The 21,029-nt window shown below is 52.4% G+C and overlaps 1 long non-coding RNA gene across 1 annotated transcript; it reads left to right on the top strand.

The window, feature by feature from the left end:
- Positions 1-568: 568 nt before the first annotated feature.
- On the top strand, positions 569-2,572 carry LOC144247521 (uncharacterized). Its single transcript, XR_013341175.1, has 2 exons — positions 569-756; positions 1,713-2,572. It is a non-coding gene; the product is annotated as an uncharacterized LOC144247521 (long non-coding RNA).
- Positions 2,573-21,029: the final 18,457 nt, after the last annotated feature.

Raw genomic sequence — 21,029 nt, 5'->3', positions numbered from 1 at the left:
TGCAGAGTTGCCACTTTACCCCCAGACGTAATTTTTGATGTGGTTGTGCCACTTGAACAGTATTTGAAATCTGTTTGTGCTCTTGCAGCAGCATTTCCGAACCACAATGGAAATTTAGCCCTTCTGCCTGGGGCTGCTCACAGAATTGTGGAATCCCAGAAGGGTTTGGATGGGAAGGCACCTTTATTTAAAGCTCGCCCCGTTCCACCCCTGCCATGGGCAGGGACACCTTCCACCATGCCAGGGTGCTCCAAGCCCTGTCCAGCCTGGCCTTGGACACTTCCAGGGATCCGGGGGCAGCCACAGCTTCTGTGGGCAACCTGTGCTGGACAGCAGCTTTGAAAGGCAGAGTGAAGTACAGCTGTGATTTTTGTGCTGCCCCTAACTTTGTATTGCCTGGCAAATGTGCCTTTGGGGTTTTTTGGGGTTTTTTGGGGTTTTTTTTTTAGTTTTTTTGGGTGTTTTTTTTTTTTAAATTTTTGTGACTAAAAAGCTACCTTGTGTTCCTGGAATGTTGCATTCTACCTCTGTTGTTTTCCCAGTTAGTCTGGATCCTCTGCTTACATTTTTTCCTTCGCTTATTAAATGTCGTGGATGTGCTGGCTGTTCTGATGGAGGGCAGTGATGGCTTAGATGAAGGAACTGGGTTCTCTTTAAATGAAGACGTGATTATCCAAACATTTCCCTTCAGTGCTGTTGTCCCTGCTGCATGAGCAGCCAGGAATATGCTGTTGTTTCAGTCTGAAAATGGAACAGGTACAGGGGTTTTTTTATGTTTTATGTGTCATTTCTAGCAGTGGAGTGAAAGCGGCATCATTTCTACCCTCTTGTAATAATTTTTTACCATTTATCATTTTTTACCTTGAGGCATTTTATTATCTTCCCTGCAAGCAGCAGGAAGTTCAGATTCACGGTGCTTTATGCTCAAGAGGGGCATTGAAGCTCTGTAGGTGCTTCTGCCCTTTTTCCCTGACCCTGAAGAGAAGGGACACTGTCCCTGCATGGACAGTCTTGGTCTGGAAGTAGCTGGCCTCAGTAACAGCGTTTTAAGGGCAGAGCGTGGCGATCAGGAGAGGAAGGTGGTTCCCGTGCCTGTGGGCAGCTCTTCCCGAGAGCAGGGAGAGGGGACTGCCTTGTTAAGTAGGAAATGGGTGCGTTTCCCAAGGAAAACTTCAGAAATTAAGCTCCAGGGGCAAACACTGTGAGGTTCTACCACCTCCTTGAGGACATCCTTAAAACCACAGGGGCATCAGCAGGGCTTGGAGCAGGACTGGCCAACCCCAGAGCACCTCACGAAGCCCTCTGTGTGTCTGTGGCAGTCGAGTAGCACCTGGGGGGTGCTGAAAGTCCCAGTTCTGAGAGAAAATTCTGTTTAACTCGTACACGTTGGCTGGGTGTGTCCCCCCAGTACAGCTCGGTTCTTCTCTGAGGCGGTGCCTGGCAGGGTCTCTCCCTGTTAAGGGCTGGGCGTGTTTTTGGCACAACACAGTGAAGGTGGATTATTTGCTTCAGCAAGAGCTGATGATGTCTGGAGGGTTTTTCAGGTACCTCAGCGGCCAGGAGCACCTGTCTAGGTCACTAGGAACACTTTTTGATCTCGATCAGTTCTTTTCTGCGTGAGGCTCTGTCGGCTGCTGGCAAGGCCCAAAGTAAGGAAGGTTGCCCCAGTGTCCGTGCTCATGTCAATAGTTTAATTTATTTGGCTTTTCTAGGAGCAGACATCGTGGAGGACCTTGGTGCTGTTTTCACTGGCCTCCTGCACTCTCTGAGAGAACCCCTTGCTCCCTGCGTGACGTTCCAGCTCTGTGACAAAGCTGCTAAGTATCCTCAGCTCTACCAGTTTAACCAATACTATAGACTCTGGATGCCCAAGCAGTCCCAGGCACCTGTGGTATGGAATCCCTGAAGTCACTGAATTCTTGAGCCAGTATTCCTATAAAATCCTCGCAGTCGACAGAGGTAACATTTCCATCAGAAACAGCGTTTTTATTGAGGAGGTAATTCTGCATCTCTTGTTGATCGTGCTGGGGACACACGTTTGCTCCAGGGCTTTTCTCTGATGACACAAGAGGTCTCTGTGGTGTTTGGGAGGCGATGCCAGGGCTCAGGGCTCATACAGAGACTCCTCACCAGGCACAGCAGAGCCTGGTGTGTGCTGTGGCCTCTGTTTACAGCGCCCGGAGTTCCCCCGGGTGGGTGGAGGATCACAGGCCCCTGGGCTGGGTTTGGTGAGTTTTTCTCAGCTCAGCAGTGTGAACACTCCAGATGCCCCTGGGGACACTGCTGGACAGCATCCATCCACTCTCTCCATCCACTCATTTGTACCCAGGAATGTAGGAAACTCTGACTGGGGACGGGCAGTAGTTCTGAAAATCATGCCCTAGCCTTTTTCTTCAGGAACGAACCAAGCGAGTGCCCTGAAACCAGCGGAGCAGCTGCAGGGGCTGAAGGGAACAGAAAGGGCTCCCCGGCACCTTTTGCCTCCGTTCTCTGCCATTCCCCAAAAGGCGTCGCAGTCCCTGAAGAGGTGTTTGTCATGCAGCCTGCCAAAATAAAGACCTGTAAAATCCTAGCTCTGCCTTTTGTTTAACGTGTTCTTACTTCCTATTTATGTCATCACAGAAAGCAAGGAAAGAAGAAATGTGTCTGGTTCCCACTATTGCTCCGTGTAGGCATTTTTAAAGGCTGCTGTACTTCTGTCCTCTTTTTCCACTCCAAGCTTGACTTTTCCCCTCCTTTTTTGAGGTCTGCTGCTTTGGGTGTCCCAGGCAGGGCTGGGTTCCTCTGCAGGGGTCTTAGGAGTTGGTGCAGATTCTGCTTTTTCCGAAGGTGTATCAAAGTGTGCCGGCAAAAGGACTGTTTTCTCCAGGGGAAAGCTTTCTCTCAAAGACCATCAATGCATGTATGTGTTTTAATCGTGTAACCAGGTGGATTAAGAAAAGCCGACACCTGTAGCAGATTTTTGTTGGATCTGTGTCTGTGAGAAGTCGGCTGTGTGCTGGAGAGGGAGAGACCAAGAGACGCTGTTGGAGAGTGGATACAGTGCCAGGTGTGAGCTGTTAGCAGGATGAGGGCTCAGAGCAGCCACAGGTGTGAGCTGTTAAGTTGATGAGGGCTCAGAGCAGCCACAGGTGTGAGCTGTCAGGATGATGACGAGGGGCGGGGTCCCTCCGGGGGGGAGGTTAATTAAGGGCGAGGCTTTCCCCCAGCCCGTATTCGCATGGAGCTGCTGGAGAAGAGGAGTTTATGGGGAGCTCCCGGGACTGTCTCATGGAAGGACGGTGAGTGCTTTGGACTGGGTCCGTGGGATCACCTGGACACATCCTTTGCCACTTTCCCTGGGAAAGAAAACTCAGCAGTCCAGGTTCCTGATGTCAGTTTGTAGGGCTCCCTTGGGACTATCAAGGCAGCACAAGGTTGAGGTGAGGACAATTTAGGTGTGGGGACCATCATTTGATATAAGAACTTTTTACTGTCAGTCCCAGCCGAGTGTGGGGGGCCCCTGGGCACATCCTTTTTCCATTTTCCCTGGGAAAGAAAACTCAGCAGTCCAGGTTCCTGATGTCAGTTTGTAGGGCTCCCTTGGGTCTATCAGGGCAGCACAAGTTTGAGGTGGGGACAACTTCGGTGTGGGGTCCATCCTTCGATATAAGGATTTCTTGTAGTGAGGTCCCTGCCCAGGGCCAGGGGCCCCTGGGCACATCCTTTTTCCATTTTCCCTGGGAAAGAAAACTCAGCAGTCCAGGTTCCTGATGTCAGTTTGTAGGGCTCCCTTGGGTCTATCAGGGCAGCACAAGTTTGAGGTGGGGACAACTTCGGTGTGGGCTCCATCCTTCGATATAAGGATTTTTTGTAGTGGGGCCCCGGGGCACATCCTTTTTCCATTTTCCCTGGGAAAGAAAACTCAGCAGTCCAGGTTCCTGATATCAGTTTGTAGGGCTCCCTTGGGTCTATCAGGGCAGCACAAGTTTGAGGTGGGGACAACTTCGGTGTGGGGTCCATCCTTCGATATAAGGATATTTTGCAGTCAGGGCCAGGGGCCCCTGGGCACATCCTTTTTCCATTTTCCCTGGGAAAGAAAACTCAGCAGTCCAGGTTCCTGATGTCAGTTTGTAGGGCTCCCTTGGGTGTATCAGGGCAGCACAAGTTTGAGGTGGGGACAACTTCGGTGTGGGGTCCATCCTTCGATATAAGGATTTCTTGTAGTGAGGTCCCTGCCCAGGGCCAGGGGCCCCTGGGCACATCCTTTTTCCATTTTCCCTGGGAAAGAAAACTCAGCAGTCCAGGTTCCTGATGTCAGTTTGTAGGGCTCCCTTGGGTCTATCAGGGCAGCACAAGTTTGAGGTGGGGACAACTTCGGTGTGGGCTCCATCCTTCGATATAAGGATTCTTTGCAGTCAGGGCCCAGCCCAGGGCCAGGGGCCCCTGTGCACATCCTTTTTCCATTTTCCCTGGGAAAGAAAACTCAGCAGTCCTGGTTCCTGATGTCAGTTTGTAGGGCTCCCTTGGGTCTATCAGGGCAGCACAAGTTTGAGGTGGGGACAACTTCGGTGTGGGCTCCATCCTTCGATATAAGGATTTTTTGCAGTCAGGGCCAGGGGCCCCTGGGCACATCCTTTTTCCATTTTCCCTGGGAAAGAAAACTCAGCAGTCCAGGTTCCTGATGTCAGTTTGTAGGGCTCCCTTGGGTCTATCAGGGCAGCACAAGTTTGAGGTTGCAACAACTTTGGTGTGGGGTCCATCCTTCGATATAAGGATTTTTTGCAGTGAGGCCCAGCCCAGGGCCAGGGGCCCCTGGGCACATCCTTTTTCCATTTTCCCTGGGAAAGAAAACTCAGCAGTCCAGGTTCCTGATGTCAGTTTGTAGGGCTCCCTTGGGTCTATCAGGGCACCACAAGTTTGAGGTGGGGACAACTTCGGTGTGGGGTCCATCCTTCGATATAAGGATTTTTTGCAGTCAAGGCCAGGGGCCCCTGGGCACATCCTTTTTCCATTTTCCCTGGGAAAGAAAATTCAGCAGTCCAGGTTCCTGATGTCAGTTTGTAGAGCTCCCTTGGATCTATCAGGGCAGCACAAGTTTGAGGTGGGGACAACTTCGGTGTGGGGTCCATCCTTCGATATAAGGATTTTTTGCAGTGAGGCCCCTGCCCAGGGCCAGGGGCCCCTGGGCACATCCTTTTTCCATTTTCCCTGGGAAAGAAAACTCAGCAGTCCAGGTTCCTGATGTCAATTTGTAGGGCTCCCTTGGGTCAATCAGGGCAGCACAAGTTTGAGGTGGGGACAACTTCGGTGTGGGGTCCATCCTTCGATATAAGGATTCTTTGCAGTCAGGGCCAGGGGCGCCTGGGCACATCCTTTTTCCATTTTCCCTGGGAAAGAAAACTCAGCAGTCCAGGTTCCTGATGTCAGTTTGTAGGGCTCCCTTGGGTCTATCAGGGCACCACAAGTTTGAGGTGGGGACAACTTCGGTGTGGGGTCCATCCTTCGATATAAGGATTCTTTGCAGTCAGGGCCAGGGGCCCCTGGGCACATCCTTTTTCCATTTTCCCTGGGAAAGAAAATTCAGCAGTCCAGGTTCCTGATGTCAGTTTGTAGGGCTCCCTTGGGTCTATCAGGGCAGCACAAGTTTGAGGTGGGGACAACTTCGGTGTGGGGTCCATCCTTCGATATAAGGATTCTTTGTAGTCAGGGCCAGGGGCCCCTGGGCAGATCCTTTTTCCATTTTCCCTGGGAAAGAAAACTCAGCAGTCCAGGTTCCTGATGTCAGTTTGTAGGGCTCCCTTGGGTCTATCAGGGCAGCACAAGTTTGAGGTGGGGACAACTTCGGTGTGGGGTCCATCCTTCGATATAAGGATTTCTTGTAGTGAGGTCCCTGTCCAGGGCCAGGGGCCCCTGGGCACATCCTTTTTCCATTTTCCCTGGGAAAGAAAACTCAGCAGTCCAGGTTCCTGATGTCAGTTTGTAGGGCTCCCTTGGGTCTATCAGGGCAGCACAAGTTTGAGGTGGGGACAACTACGGTGTGGGGTCCATCCTTCGATATAAGGATTTCTTGTAGTGAGGTCCCTGTCCAGGGCCAGGGGCCCCTGGGCACATCCTTTTTCCATTTTCCCTGGGAAAGAAAACTCAGCAGTCCAGGTTCCTGATGTCAGTTTGTAGGGCTCCCTTGGGTGTATCAGGGCAGCACAAGTTTGAGGTGGGGACAACTTCGGTGTGGGGTCCATCCCTCGATATAAGGATTCTTTGCAGTCAGGGCCCCAGCCCAGGGCCAGGGGCCCCTGTGCACATCCTTTTTCCATTTTCCCTGGGAAAGAAAACTCAGCAGTCCAGGTTCCTGATGTCAGTTTGTAGGGCTCCCTTGGGTGTATCAGGGCAGCACAAGTTTGAGGTGGGGACAACTTCGGTGTGGGGTCCATCCCTCGATATAAGGATTCTTTGCAGTCAGGGCCCAGCCCAGGGCCAGGGGCCCCTGTGCACATCCTTTTTCCATTTTCCCTGGGAAAGAAAACTCAGCAGTCCAGGTTCCTGATGTCAGTTTGTAGGGCTCCCTTGGGTCTATCAGGGCAGCACAAGTTTGAGGTGGGGACAACTTCGGTGTGGGGTCCATCCTTCGATATAAGGATTTTTTGCAGTCAGGGCCAGGGGCCCCTGGGCACATCCTTTTTCCATTTTCCCTGGGAAAGAAAACTCAGCAGTCCAGGTTCCTGATGTCAGTTTGTAGAGCTCCCTTGGGTCTATCAGGGCAGCACAAGTTTGAGGTGGGGACAACTTCGGTGTGGGGTCCATCCTTCGATATAAGGATTTTTTGCAGTGTGGCCCCTGCCCAGGGCCAGGGGCCCCTGGGCACAACCTTTTTCCATTTTCCCTGGGAAAGAAAACTCAGCAGTCCAGGTTCCTGATGTCAGTTTGTAGGGCTCCCTTGGGTCTATCAGGGCCGCACAAGTTTGAGATGGGGACAACTTCGGTGTGGGGTCCATCCTTCGATATAAGGATTTTTTGCAGTGAGGTCCCTGTCCAGGGCCAGGGGCCCCTGAGCACATCCTTTTTTCATTTTCCCTGGGAAAGAAAACTCAGCAGTCCAGGTTCCTGATGTCAGTGTGTAGGGCTCCCTTGGGTCTATCAGGGCAGCACAAGTTTGAGGTGGGGACAACTTCGGTGTGGGGTCCATCCTTCGATATAAGGATTCTTTGCAGTCAGGGCCAGGGGCCCCTGGGCACATCCTTTTTCGATTTTCCCTGGGAAAGAAAACTCAGCAGTCCAGGTTCCTGATGTCAGTTTGTAGGGCTCCCTTGGGTCTATCAGGGCAGCACAAGTTTGAGGTGGGGACAACTTCGGTGTGGGGTCCATCCTTCGATATAAGGATTTTTTGCAGTCAGGGCCAGGGGCCCCTGGGCACATCCTTTTTCCATTTTCCCTGGGAAAGAAAACTCAGCAGTCCAGGTTCCTGATGTCGGTTTGTAGGGCTCCCTTGGGTCTATCAGGGCAGCACAAGTTTGAGGTGGGGACAACTTCGGTGTCGGGTGCATCCTTCGATATAAGGATTATTTGCCGTCAGGCCACAGCCCAGGGCCAGGGGCCCCTCTGCACATCCTTTTTCCATTTTCCCTGGGAAAGAAAACTCAGCAGTCCAGGTTCCTGATGTCAGTTTGTAGGGCTCAATTGGGTCTATCAGGGCAGCACAAGTTTGAGGTGGGGACATCCTCGGTGTGGGGTCCATCCTTCGATATAAGGATTTTTTGTAGTGAGGGCCCAGCCCAGGGCCAGGGGCCCCTGGGCACATCCTTTTTCCATTTTCCCTGGGAAAGAAAACTCAGCAGTCCAGGTTCCTGATGTCAGTTTGTAGGGCTCCCTTGGGTCTATCAGGGCAGCACAAGTTTGAGGTGGGGACAACTTCGGTGTGGGCTCCATCCTTCGATATAAGGATTTTTTGCAGTCAGGGCCAGGGGCCCCTGGGCACATCCTTTTTCCATTTTCCCTGTGAAAGAAAACTCAGCAGTCCAGGTTCCTGATGTCAGTTTGTAGGGCTCCCTTGGGTCTATCAGGGCAGCACAAGTTTGAGGTGGGGACAACTTCGGTGTGGGGTCCATCCTTCGATACAAGGATTTTTTGCAGTGAGTCTCCAGCCCAGGGTCAGGGGCCCCTGGGCACAACCTTTGGCCATTTTCCCTGGGAAAGAAAACTCAGCAGTCCAGGTTCCTGATGTCAGTTTGTAGGGCTCCCTTGGGTCTATCAGGGCAGCACAAGTTTGAGGTGGGGACAACTTCGGTGTGGGCTCCATCCTTCGATATAAGGATTTTTTGCAGTCAGGGCCAGGGGCCCCTGGGCACATGCTTTTTCCATTTTCCCTGGGAAAGAAAACTCAGCAGTCCAGGTTGCTGATGTCAGTTTGTAGGGCTCCCTTGGGTCTATCAGGGCAGCACAAGTTTGAGGTGGGGACAACTTCGGTATGGGGTCCATCCTTCGATATAAGGATTTTTTGAAGTGAGTCTCCAGCCCAGGGCCAGGGGCACCTGGGCACATCCTTTTTCCATTTTCCCTGGGAAAGAAAACTCAGCAGTCCAGGTTCCTGATGTCAGTTTGTAGGGCTCCCTTGGGTCCATCAGGGCAGCACAAGTTTGAGGTGGGGACAAATTCGGTGTGGGGTCCATCCTTCGATATAAGGATTTTTTGTAGTCAGGGCCAGGGGCCCAGGGCCAGGGGCCCCTGGGCACATCCTTTTTAAATTTTCCCTGGGAAAGAAAACTCAGCAGTCCAGGTTCCTGATGTCAGTTTGTAGGGCTCCCTTGGGTCTATCAGGACAGCAAAAGTTTGAGGTGGGGACAACTTCGGTGTGGGGTCCATCCTTCGATATAAGGATTTTTTGCAGTCAGGGCTAGGAGCCCCTGGGCTCAACCTTTGGCCATTTTCCCTGAGAAAGAAAACTCATCAGTCCAGGTTCCTGATGTCAGTTTGTAGGGCTCCCTTGGGTCTATCAGGGCAGCACAAGTTTGAGATTTGGGACAACTTCGGTGTGGGGTCCATCCTTCGATATAAGGATGTTTTGCAGTCAGGGCCAGGGGCCCCTGGGCTCAACCTTTGGCCATTTTCCCTGGGAAAGAAAACTCAGCAGTCCAGGTTCCTGATGTCAGTTTGTAGGGCTCCCTTGGGTCTATCAGGGCAGCACAAGTTTGAGGTGGAGACAACTTCGGTGTGGGGTCCATCCTTCGATATAAGGATTTTTTGTAGTGATGGCCCAGCCCAGGGCCAGGGGCCCCTGGGCACATCCTTTTTCCATTTTCCCTGGGAAAGAAAACTCAGCAGTCCAGGTTCCTGATGTCAGTTTGTAGGGCTCCCTTGGGTCTATCAGGGCAGCACAAGTTTGAGGTGGGGACAACTTCGGTGTGGGGTCCATCCTTCGATATAAGGATTTTTTGCAGTCAGGGCCAGGGGCCCCTGGGCACATCCTTTTTCCATTTTCCCTGGGAAAGAAAACTCAGCAGTCCAGGTTCCTGATGTCAGTTTGTAGAGCTCCCTTGGGTCTATCAGGGCAGCACAAGTCTGAGGTGGGGACAACTTCGGTGTGGGGTCCATCCTTCGATATAAGGATTTTTTGCAGTGTGGCCCCTGCCCAGGGCCAGGGGCCCCTGGGCACAACCTTTTTCCATTTTCCCTGGGAAAGAAAACTCAGCAGTCCAGGTTCCTGATGTCAGTTTGTAGGGCTCCCTTGGGTCTATCAGGGCCGCACAAGTTTGAGATGGGGACAACTTCGGTGTGGGCTCCATCCTTCGATATAAGGATTTTTTGCAGTGAGGTCCCTGTCCAGGGCCAGGGGCCCCTGAGCACATCCTTTTTCCATTTTCCCTGGGAAAGAAAACTCAGCAGTCCAGGTTCCTGATGTCAGTTTGTAGGGCTCCCTTGGGTCTATCAGGGCAGCACAAGTTTGAGGTGGGGACAACTTCGGTGTGGGGTCCATCCTTCGATATAAGGATTCTTTGCAGTCAGGGCCAGGGGCCCCTGGGCACATCCTTTTTCCATTTTCCCTGGGAAAGAAAACTCAGCAGTCCAGGTTCCTGATGTCAGTTTGTAGGGCTCCCTTGGGTCTATCAGGGCAGCACAAGTTTGAGGTGGGGACAACTTCGGTGTGGGGTCCATCCTTCGATATAAGGATTTTTTGCAGTCAGGGCCAGGGGCCCCTGGGCACATCCTTTTTCCATTTTCCCTGGGAAAGAAAACTCAGCAGTCCAGGTTCCTGATGTCGGTTTGTAGGGCTCCCTTGGGTCTATCAGGGCAGCACAAGTTTGAGGTGGGGACAACTTCGGTGTCGGGTGCATCCTTCGATATAAGGATTATTTGCCGTCAGGCCACAGCCCAGGGCCAGGGGCCCCTCTGCACATCCTTTTTCCATTTTCCCTGGGAAAGAAAACTCAGCAGTCCAGGTTCCTGATGTCAGTTTGTAGGGCTCCCTTGGGTGTATCAGGGCAGCACAAGTTTGAGGTGGGGACAACTTCGGTGTGGGGTCCATCCTTCGATATAAGGATTCTTTGAAGTCAGGGCCAGGGGCCCAGTGCCAGGGGACCCTGGGCACATCCTTTTTCCATTTTCCCTGGGAAAGAAAACTCAGCAGTCCAGGTTCCTGATGTCAGTTTGTAGGGCTCCCTTGGGTCTATCAGGGCAGCACAAGTTTGAGGTGGGGACAACATCGGTGTGGGGTCCATCCTTCGATATAAGAATTTTTTGTAGTGAGGGCCCAGCCCAGGGCCAGGGTCCCCTGGGCACATCCTTTTTCCATTTTCCCTGGGGAAAAAACTCAGCAGTCCAGGTTCCTGATGTCAGTTTGTAGGGCTCCCTTGGTTGTATCAGGGCAGCACAAGTTTGAGGTGGGGACAACTTCGGTGTGGGGTCCATCCTTCGATATAAGGATTTTTTGTAGTCAGGGCCAGAGGCCCCTGGGCGCAACCTTTTTCCATTTTCCCTGGGAAAGAAAACTCAGCAGTCCAGGTTCCTGATGTCAGTTTGTAGGGCTCAATTGGGTCTATCAGGGCAGCACAAGTTTGAGGTGGGGACATCCTCGGTGTGGGGTCCATCCTTCGATATAAGGATTTTTTGTAGTGAGGGCCCAGCCCAGGGCCAGGGGCCCCTGGGCACATCCTTTTTCCATTTTCCCTGGGAAAGAAAACTCAGCAGTCCAGGTTCCTGATGTCAGTTTGTAGGGCTCCCTTGGGTCTATCAGGGCAGCACAAGTTTGAGGTGGGGACAACTTCGGTGTGGGCTCCATCCTTCGATATAAGGATTTTTTGCAGTCAGGGCCAGGGGCCCCTGGGCACATCCTTTTTCCATTTTCCCTGTGAAAGAAAACTCAGCAGTCCAGGTTCCTGATGTCAGTTTGTAGGGCTCCCTTGGGTCTATCAGGGCAGCACAAGTTTGAGGTGGGGACAACTTCGGTGTGGGGTCCATCCTTCGATACAAGGATTTTTTGCAGTGAGTCTCCAGCCCAGGGTCAGGGGCCCCTGGGCACAACCTTTGGCCATTTTCCCTGGGAAAGAAAACTCAGCAGTCCAGGTTCCTGATGTCAGTTTGTAGGGCTCCCTTGGGTCTATCAGGGCAGCACAAGTTTGAGGTGGGGACAACTTCGGTGTGGGCTCCATCCTTCGATATAAGGATTTTTTGCAGTCAGGGCCAGGGGCCCCTGGGCACATGCTTTTTCCATTTTCCCTGGGAAAGAAAACTCAGCAGTCCAGGTTGCTGATGTCAGTTTGTAGGGCTCCCTTGGGTCTATCAGGGCAGCACAAGTTTGAGGTGGGGACAACTTCGGTATGGGGTCCATCCTTCGATATAAGGATTTTTTGAAGTGAGTCTCCAGCCCAGGGCCAGGGGCACCTGGGCACATCCTTTTTCCATTTTCCCTGGGAAAGAAAACTCAGCAGTCCAGGTTCCTGATGTCAGTTTGTAGGGCTCCCTTGGGTCCATCAGGGCAGCACAAGTTTGAGGTGGGGACAAATTCGGTGTGGGGTCCATCCTTCGATATAAGGATTTTTTGTAGTCAGGGCCAGGCGCCCAGGGTCAGGGGCCCCTGGGCACATCCTTTTTAAATTTTCCCTGGGAAAGAAAACTCAGCAGTACAGGTTCCTGATGTCAGTTTGTAGGGCTCCCTTGGGTCTATCAGGACAGCAAAAGTTTGAGGTGGGGACAACTTCGGTGTGGGGTCCATCCTTCGATATAAGGATTTTTTGCAGTCAGGGCTAGGAGCCCCTGGGCTCAACCTTTGGCCATTTTCCCTGAGAAAGAAAACTCATCAGTCCAGGTTCCTGATGTCAGTTTGTAGGGCTCCCTTGGGTCTATCAGGGCAGCACAAGTTTGAGATTTGGGACAACTTCGGTGTGGGGTCCATCCTTCGATATAAGGATGTTTTGCAGTCAGGGCCAGGGGCCCCTGGGCTCAACCTTTGGCCATTTTCCCTGGGAAAGAAAACTCAGCAGTCCAGGTTCCTGATGTCAGTTTGTAGGGCTCCCTTGGGTCTATCAGGGCAGCACAAGTTTGAGGTGGAGACAACTTCGGTGTGGGGTCCATCCTTCGATATAAGGATTTTTTGTAGTGATGGCCCAGCCCAGGGCCAGGGGCCCCTGGGCACATCCTTTTTCCATTTTCCCTGGGAAAGAAAACTCAGCAGTCCAGGTTCCTGATGTCAGTTTGTAGGGCTCCCTTGGGTCTATCAGGGCAGCACAAGTTTGAGGTGGGGACAACTTCGGTGTGGGCTCCATCCTTCGATATAAGGATTTTTTGCAGTCAGGGCCAGGGGCCCCTGGGCACATCCTTTTTCCATTTTCCCTGGGAAAGAAAACTCAGCAGTCCAGGTTCCTGATGTCAGTTTGTAGGGCTCCCTTGGGTCTATCAGGGCAGCACAAGTTTGAGGTGGGGACAACTTCGGTATGGGGTCCATCCTTCGATATAAGGATTTTTTGAAGTGAGTCTCCAGCCCAGGGCCAGGGGCCCCTGGGCACATCCTTTTTCCATTTTCCCTGGGAAAGAAAACTCAGCAGTCCAGGTTCCTGTTGTCAGTTTGTAGGGTTCCCTTGGGTCTATCAGGGCAGTACAAGTTTGAGGTGGGGACAACTTCGGTGTGGGGTCCATCCTTCGATATAAGGATTTTTTGCAGTCAGGGCTAGGAGCCCCTTGGCACAACCTTTGGCCATTTTCCCTGGGAAAGAAAACTCAGCAGTCCAGGTTCCTGATGTCAGTTTGTAGGGCTCCCTTGGGTCTATCAGGGCAGCACAAGTTTGAGGTGGGGAACACTTCGCTGTGGGTTCCATCCTTCGATATAAGGATTTTTTACAGTCAGGGCCAGGGGCCCCTGGGCACATCCTTTTTCCATTTTCCCTGGGAAAGAAAACTCAGCAGTCCAGGTTCCTGATGTCAGTTTGTAGGGCTCCCTTGGGTGTATCAGGGCAGCACAAGTTTGAGGTGGGGACAACTTCGGTGTGGGGTCCATCCTTCGATATAAGGATTTTTTGCAGTCAGGGCTAGGGGCCCCTGGGCACAACCTTTTTCCATTTTCCCTGGGAAAGAAAACTCAGCAGTCCAGGTTCCTGATGTCAGTTTGTAGGGCTCCCTTGGGTCTATCAGGGCAGCACAAGTTTGAGGTGGGGACATCTTCGGTGTGGGCTCCATCCTTCGATATAAGGATTTTTTGCAGTCAGGGCTAGGAGCCCCTTGGCACAACCTTTGGCCATTTTCCCTGGAAAGAAAACTCAGCAATCCAGGTTCCTGATGTCAGTTTGTAGGGCTCCCTTGGGTCTATCAGGGCAGCACAAGTTTGAGGTGGGGACATCCTCGGTGTGGGTTCCATCCTTCGATATAAGGATTCTTTGCAGAGAGGCCCGGCCCAGGGCCAGGGGACACTGGGCACATCCTTTTTCCATTTTCCCTGGGAAAGAAAACTCAGCAGTCCAGGTTCCTGATGTCAGTTTGTAGGGCTCCCTTGGGTCTATCAGGGCAGCACAAGTTTGAGGTGGGGACAACTTCGGTGTGGGCTCCATCCTTCGATATAAGGATTTTTTGCAGTCAGGGCCAGGGGCCCCTGGGCACATCCTTTTTCCATTTTCCCTGGGAAAGAAAACTCAGCAGTCCAGGTTCCTGATGTCAGTTTGTAGGGCTCCCTTGGGTCTATCAGGGCAGCACAAGTTTGAGGTGGGGACAACTTCGGTGTGGGGTCCATCCTTCGATATAAGGATTTTTTGCAGTGAGTCTCTAGCCCAGGGTCAGGGGCCCCTGGGCACAACCTTTGGCCATTTTCCCTGGAAAGAAAACTCAGCAATCCAGGTTCCTGATGTCAGTTTGTAGGGCTCCCTTGGGTCTATCAGGGCAGCACAAGTTTGAGGTGGGGACATCCTCGGTGTGGGTTCCATCCTTCGATATAAGGATTCTTTGCAGAGAGGCCCGGCCCAGGGCCAGGGGACACTGGGCACATCCTTTTTCCATTTTCCCTGGGAAAGAAAACTCAGCAATCCAGGTTCCTGATGTCAGTTTGTAGGGCTCCCTTGGGTCTATCAGGGCAGCACAAGTTTGAGGTGGGGACAACTTCGGTGTGGGCTCCATCCTTCGATATAAGGATTTTTTGCAGTCAGGGCCAGGGGCCCCTGGGCACATCCTTTTTCCATTTTCCCTGGGAAAGAAAACTCAGCAGTCCAGGTTCCTGATGTCAGTTTGTAGGGCTCCCTTGGGTCTATCAGGGCAGCACAAGTTTGAGGTGGGGACAACTTCGGTGTGGGGTCCATCCTTCGATATAAGGATTTTTTGCAGTGAGTCTCCAGCCCAGGGTCAGGGGCCCCTGGGCACAACCTTTGGCTATTTTCCCTGGGAAAGAAAACTCAGCAGTCCAGGTTCCTGATGTCAGTTTGTAGGGCTCCCTTGGGTCTATCAGAACCGCACAAGTTTGAGGTGGGGACAAATTCGGTGTGGGCTCCATCCTTCGATATAAGGATTTTTTGCAGTCAGGGCCAGGGGCCCCTGGGCACATCCTTTTTCCATTTTCCCTGGGAAAGAAAACTCAGCAGTCCAGGTTCCTGATGTCAGTTTGTAGGGCTCCCTTGGGTCTATCAGGGCAGCACAAGTTTGAGGTGGGGACAACTTCGGTGTGGCGTCCATCCTTCGATATAAGGATTCTTTGCAGTCAGGGCCAGCGGCCCAGGGCCAGGGGCCCCTGTGCCCATCCTTTTTCCATTTTCCCTGGGAAAGAAAACTCAGCAGTCCAGGTTCCTGATGTCAGTTTGTAGGGCTCCCTTGGGTCTATCAGGGCAGCACAAATTTGAGGTGGGGACAAGTTTGGTATGGGGTCCATCCTTCGATATAAGGATTTTTTGAAGTGAGTCTCCAGCCCAGGGCCAGGGGCACCTGGGCAAAACCTTTTTCCATTTTCCCTGGGAAAGAAAACTCAGCAGTCCAGGTTCCTGATGTCAGTTTGTAGGGCTCCCTTGGGTCTATCAGGGCAGCACAAGTTTGAGAAGGGGACAACTTCGGTGTGGGGTCCATCCTTCGATATAAGGATTTTTTGCAGTCAGGGCCAGGGGCCCCTGGGCACATCCTTTTTCCATTTTCCCTGGGAAAGAAAACTCAGCAGTCCAGGTTCCTGATGTCAGTTTGTAGGGCTCCCTTGGGTCTATCAGGGCAGCACAAGTTTGAGGTTGCAACAACTTTGGTGTGGGGTCCATCCTTCGATATAAGGATTTTTTGCAGTCAGGGCAAGGGGCCCCTGGGCACAACCTTTGGCCATTTTCCCTGGGAAAGAAAACTCAGCAGTCCAGGTTCCTGATGTCAGTTTGTAGGGCTCCCTTGGGTCTATCAGGGCAGCACAAGTTTGAGGTGGGGACATCCTCGTTGTGGGGTCCATCCTTCGATATAAGGATTCTTTACAGAGAGGCCCAGCCCAGGGTCAGGGGACACTGGGCACATCCTTTTTCCATTTTCCCTGGGAAAGAAAACTCAGCAGTCCAGGTTGCTGATGTCAGTTTGTAGGGCTCCCTTGGGTCTATCAGGGCAGCACAAGTTTGAGGTGGGGACAAATTCGGTGTGGGCTCCATCCTTCGATATAAGGATTTTTGCAGTCAGGGCTAGGGGCCCCTGGGCAAAACCTTTGGCCATTTTCCCTGGGAAAGAAAACTCAGCAGTCCAGGTTCCTGATGTCAGTTTGTAGGGCTCCCTTGGGTCTATCAAGGCAGCACAAGTTTGAGGTGGGGACAACTTCGGTGTGGGGTCCATCCTTCGATATAAGGATTTTTTGCAGTCAGGGCTAGGGGCCCCTGGGCACAAACTTTGGCCATTTTCCCTGGGAAAGAAAACTCAGCAGTCCAGGTTCCTGATGTCAGTTTGTAGGGCTCCCTTGGGTCTATCAGGGCAGCACAAGTTTGAGGTGGGGACAACTTCGGTGTGGGGTCCATCCTTCGATATAAGAATTTTTTGTAGTGAGGGCCCAGCCCAGGGCCAGGGGCCCCTGGGCACATCCGTTTTCCATTTTCCCTGGGAAAGAAAACTCAGCAGTCCAGGTTCCTGATGTCAGTTTGTAGGGCTCCCTTGGGTCTATCAGGGCAGCACAAGTTTGAGGTGGGGACAACTTCGGTGTGGGGTCCATCCTTCGATATAAGGATTTTTTGAAGTGAGTCTCCAGTCCAGGGTCAGGGGCCCCTGCGCACAACCTTTGGCCATTTTCCCTGGGAAAGAAAACTCAGCAGTCCAGGTTCCTGATGTCAGTTTGTAGGGCTCCCTTGGGTCTATCAGGGCAGCACAAGTTTGAGGTGGGGACAAATTCGGTGTGGGCTCCATCCTTCGATATAAGGATTTTTTGCAGTCAGGGCCAGGGGCCCCTGGGCACATCCTTTTTCCATTTTCCCTGGGAAAGAAAACTCAGCAGTCCAGGTTCCTGATGTCAGTTTGTAGGGCTCCCTTGGGTCTATCAGGGCAGCACAAGTTTGAGGTGGGGACAACTTCGGTGTGGGGTCCATCCTTCGATATAAGGATTCTTTGCAGTCAGGGCCAGCGGCCCAGGGCCAGGGGCCCCTGTGCACATCCTTTTTCCATTTTCCCTGGGAAAGAAAACTCAGCAGTCCAGGTTCCTGATGTCAGTTTGTAGGGCTCCCTTGGGTCTATCAGGGCAGCACAAATTTGAGGTGGGGACAAGTTTGGTATGGGGTCCATCCTTCGATATAAGGATTTTTTGAAGTGAGTCTCCAGCCCAGGGCCAGGGGCACCTGGGCACAACCTTTTTCCATTTTCCCTGGGAAAGAAAACTCAGCAGTCCAGGTTCCTGATGTCAGTTTGTAGGGCTCCCTTGGGTCTATCAGGGCAGCACAAGTTTGAGAAGGGGACAACTTCGGTGTGGGGTCCATCCTTCGATATAAGGATTTTTTGCAGTCAGGGCAAGGGGCCCCTGGGCACAACCTTTGGCCATTTTCCCTGGGAAAGAAAACTCAGCAGTCCAGGTTCCTGATGTCAGTTTGTAGGGCTCCCTTGGGTCTATCAGGGCAGCACAAGTTTGAAGTGGAGACAACTTCGGTGTGGGGTCCATCCTTCGATATAAGGATTTTTTGTAGTGATGGCCCAGCCCAGGGCCAGGGGCCCCTGGGAACACCCTTTTTCTATTTTCCCTGGGAAAGAAAACTCAGCAGTCCAGGTTCCTGATGTCAGTTTGTAGGGCTCCCTTGGGTCTATCAGGGCAGCACAAGTTTGAGGTGGGGACAACTTCGGTGTGGGGTCCATCCTTCGATATAAGGATTTTTTGCAGTGAGTCTCCAGCCCAGGGTCAGGGGCCCCTGGGCACAACCTTTGGCTATTTTCCCTGGGAAAGAAAACTCAGCAGTCCAGGTTCCTGATGTCAGTTTGTAGGGCTCCCTTGGGTCTATCAGAACCGCACAAGTTTGAGGTGGGGACAAATTCGGTGTGGGCTCCATCCTTCGATATAAGGATTTTTTGCAGTCAGGGCCAGGGGCCCCTGGGCACATCCTTTTTCCATTTTCCCTGGGAAAGAAAACTCAGCAGTCCAGGTTCCTGATGTCAGTTTGTAGGGCTCCCTTGGGTCTATCAGGGCAGCACAAGTTTGAGGTGGGGACAACTTCGGTGTGGCGTCCATCCTTCGATATAAGGATTCTTTGCAGTCAGGGCCAGCGGCCCAGGGCCAGGGGCCCCTGTGCCCATCCTTTTTCCATTTTCCCTGGGAAAGAAAACTCAGCAGTCCAGGTTCCTGATGTCAGTTTGTAGGGCTCCCTTGGGTCTATCAGGGCAGCACAAATTTGAGGTGGGGACAAGTTTGGTATGGGGTCCATCCTTCGATATAAGGATTTTTTGAAGTGAGTCTCCAGCCCAGGGCCAGGGGCACCTGGGCACAACCTTTTTCCATTTTCCCTGGGAAAGAAAACTCAGCAGTCCAGGTTCCTGATGTCAGTTTGTAGGGCTCCCTTGGGTCTATCAGGGCAGCACAAGTTTGAGAAGGGGACAACTTCGGTGTGGGGTCCATCCTTCGATATAAGGATTTTTTGCAGTCAGGGCCAGGGGCCCCTGGGCACATCCTTTTTCCATTTTCCCTGGGAAAGAAAACTCAGCAGTCCAGGTTCCTGATGTCAGTTTGTAGGGCTCCCTTGGGTCTATCAGGGCAGCACAAGTTTGAGGTTGCAACAACTTTGGTGTGGGGTCCATCCTTCGATATAAGGATTTTTTGCAGTCAGGGCAAGGGGCCCCTGGGCACAACCTTTGGCCATTTTCCCTGGGAAAGAAAACTCAGCAGTCCAGGTTCCTGATGTCAGTTTGTAGGGCTCCCTTGGGTCTATCAGGGCAGCACAAGTTTGAGGTGGGGACATCCTCGTTGTGGGGTCCATCCTTCGATATAAGGATTCTTTACAGAGAGGCCCAGCCCAGGGTCAGGGGACACTGGGCACATCCTTTTTCCATTTTCCCTGGGAAAGAAAACTCAGCAGTCCAGGTTGCTGATGTCAGTTTGTAGGGCTCCCTTGGGTCTATCAGGGCAGCACAAGTTTGAGGTGGGGACAAATTCGGTGTGGGCTCCATCCTTCGATATAAGGATTTTTTGCAGTCAGGGCTAGGGGCCCCTGGGCAAAACCTTTGGCCATTTTCCCTGGGAAAGAAAACTCAGCAGTCCAGGTTCCTGATGTCAGTTTGTAGGGCTCCCTTGGGTCTATCAAGGCAGCACAAGTTTGAGGTGGGGACAACTTCGGTGTGGGGTCCATCCTTCGATATAAGGATTTTTTGCAGTCAGGGCTAGGGGCCCCTGGGCACAAACTTTGGCCATTTTCCCTGGGAAAGAAAACTCAGCAGTCCAGGTTCCTGATGTCAGTTTGTAGGGCTCCCTTGGGTCTATCAGGGCAGCACAAGTTTGAGGTGGGGACAACTTCGGTGTGGGGTCCATCCTTCGATATAAGAATTTTTTGTAGTGAGGGCCCAGCCCAGGGCCAGGGGCCCCTGGGCACATCCGTTTTCCATTTTCCCTGGGAAAGAAAACTCAGCAGTCCAGGTTCCTGATGTCAGTTTGTAGGGCTCCCTTGGGTCTATCAGGGCAGCACAAGTTTGAGGTGGGGACAACTTCGGTGTGGGGTCCATCCTTCGATATAAGGATTTTTTGAAGTGAGTCTCCAGTCCAGGGTCAGGGGCCCCTGCGCACAACCTTTGGCCATTTTCCCTGGGAAAGAAAACTCAGCAGTCCAGGTTCCTGATGTCAGTTTGTAGGGCTCCCTTGGGTCTATCAGGGCAGCACAAGTTTGAGGTGGGGACAAATTCGGTGTGGGCTCCATCCTTCGATATAAGGATTTTTTGCAGTCAGGGCCAGGGGCCCCTGGGCACATCCTTTTTCCATTTTCCCTGGGAAAGAAAACTCAGCAGTCCAGGTTCCTGATGTCAGTTTGTAGGGCTCCCTTGGGTCTATCAGGGCAGCACAAGTTTGAGGTGGGGACAACTTCGGTGTGGGGTCCATCCTTCGATATAAGGATTCTTTGCAGTCAGGGCCAGCGGCCCAGGGCCAGGGGCCCCTGTGCCCATCCTTTTTCCATTTTCCCTGGGAAAGAAAACTCAGCAGTCCAGGTTCCTGATGTCAGTTTGTAGGGCTCCCTTGGGTCTATCAGGGCAGCACAAATTTGAGGTGGGGACAAGTTTGGTATGGGGTCCATCCTTCGATATAAGGATTTTTTGAAGTGAGTCTCCAGCCCAGGGCCAGGGGCACCTGGGCACAACCTTTTTCCATTTTCCCTGGGAAAGAAAACTCAGCAGTCCAGGTTCCTGATGTCAGTTTGTAGGGCTCCCTTGGGTCTATCAGGGCAGCACAAGTTTGAGAAGGGGACAACTTCGGTGTGGGGTCCATCCTTCGATATAAGGATTTTTTGCAGTCAGGGCAAGGGGCCCCTGGGCACAACCTTTGGCCATTTTCCCTGGGAAAGAAAACTCAGCAGTCCAGGTTCCTGATGTCAGTTTGTAGGGCTCCCTTGGGTCTATCAGGGCAGCACAAGTTTGAAGTGGAGACAACTTCGGTGTGGGGTCCATCCTTCGATATAAGGATTTTTTGTAGTGATGGCCCAGCCCAGGGCCAGGGGCCCCTGGGAACACCCTTTTTCTATTTTCCCTGGGAAAGAAAACTCAGCAGTCCAGGTTCCTGATGTCAGTTTGTAGGGCTCCCTTGGGTGTATCAGGGCAGCACAAGTTTGAGGTGGGGACAACTTCGGTGTGGGGTCCATCCTTCGATATAAGGATTTTTTGCACTCAGGGCCAGGGGCCACTGGGCACAACCTTTGGCCATTTTCCCTGGGAAAGAAAACTCAGCAGTCCAGGTTCCTGATGTCAGCTTGTAGGGCTCCCTTGGGTGTATCAGGGCAGCACAAGTTTGAGGTGGAGACAACTTCGGTGTGGGGTCCATCCTTCGATATAAGAATTTTTTGTAGTGAGGGCCCAGCCCAGGGCCAGGGGCCCCTGGGCACATCCTTTTTCCATTTTCCCTGGGGAAAAAAATCAGCAGTCCAGGTTCCTGATGTCAGTTTGTAGGGCTCCCTTGGGTGTATCAGGGCAGCACA

The sequence above is a fragment of the Lonchura striata genome, chromosome 25 (assembly GCF_046129695.1).
Source record: "Lonchura striata isolate bLonStr1 chromosome 25, bLonStr1.mat, whole genome shotgun sequence".
NCBI lineage: Eukaryota > Metazoa > Chordata > Aves > Passeriformes > Estrildidae > Lonchura > Lonchura striata.
Note: the sequence above shows the minus strand (reverse complement) of the source record. Positions and strands in the feature narration are given on the sequence as shown.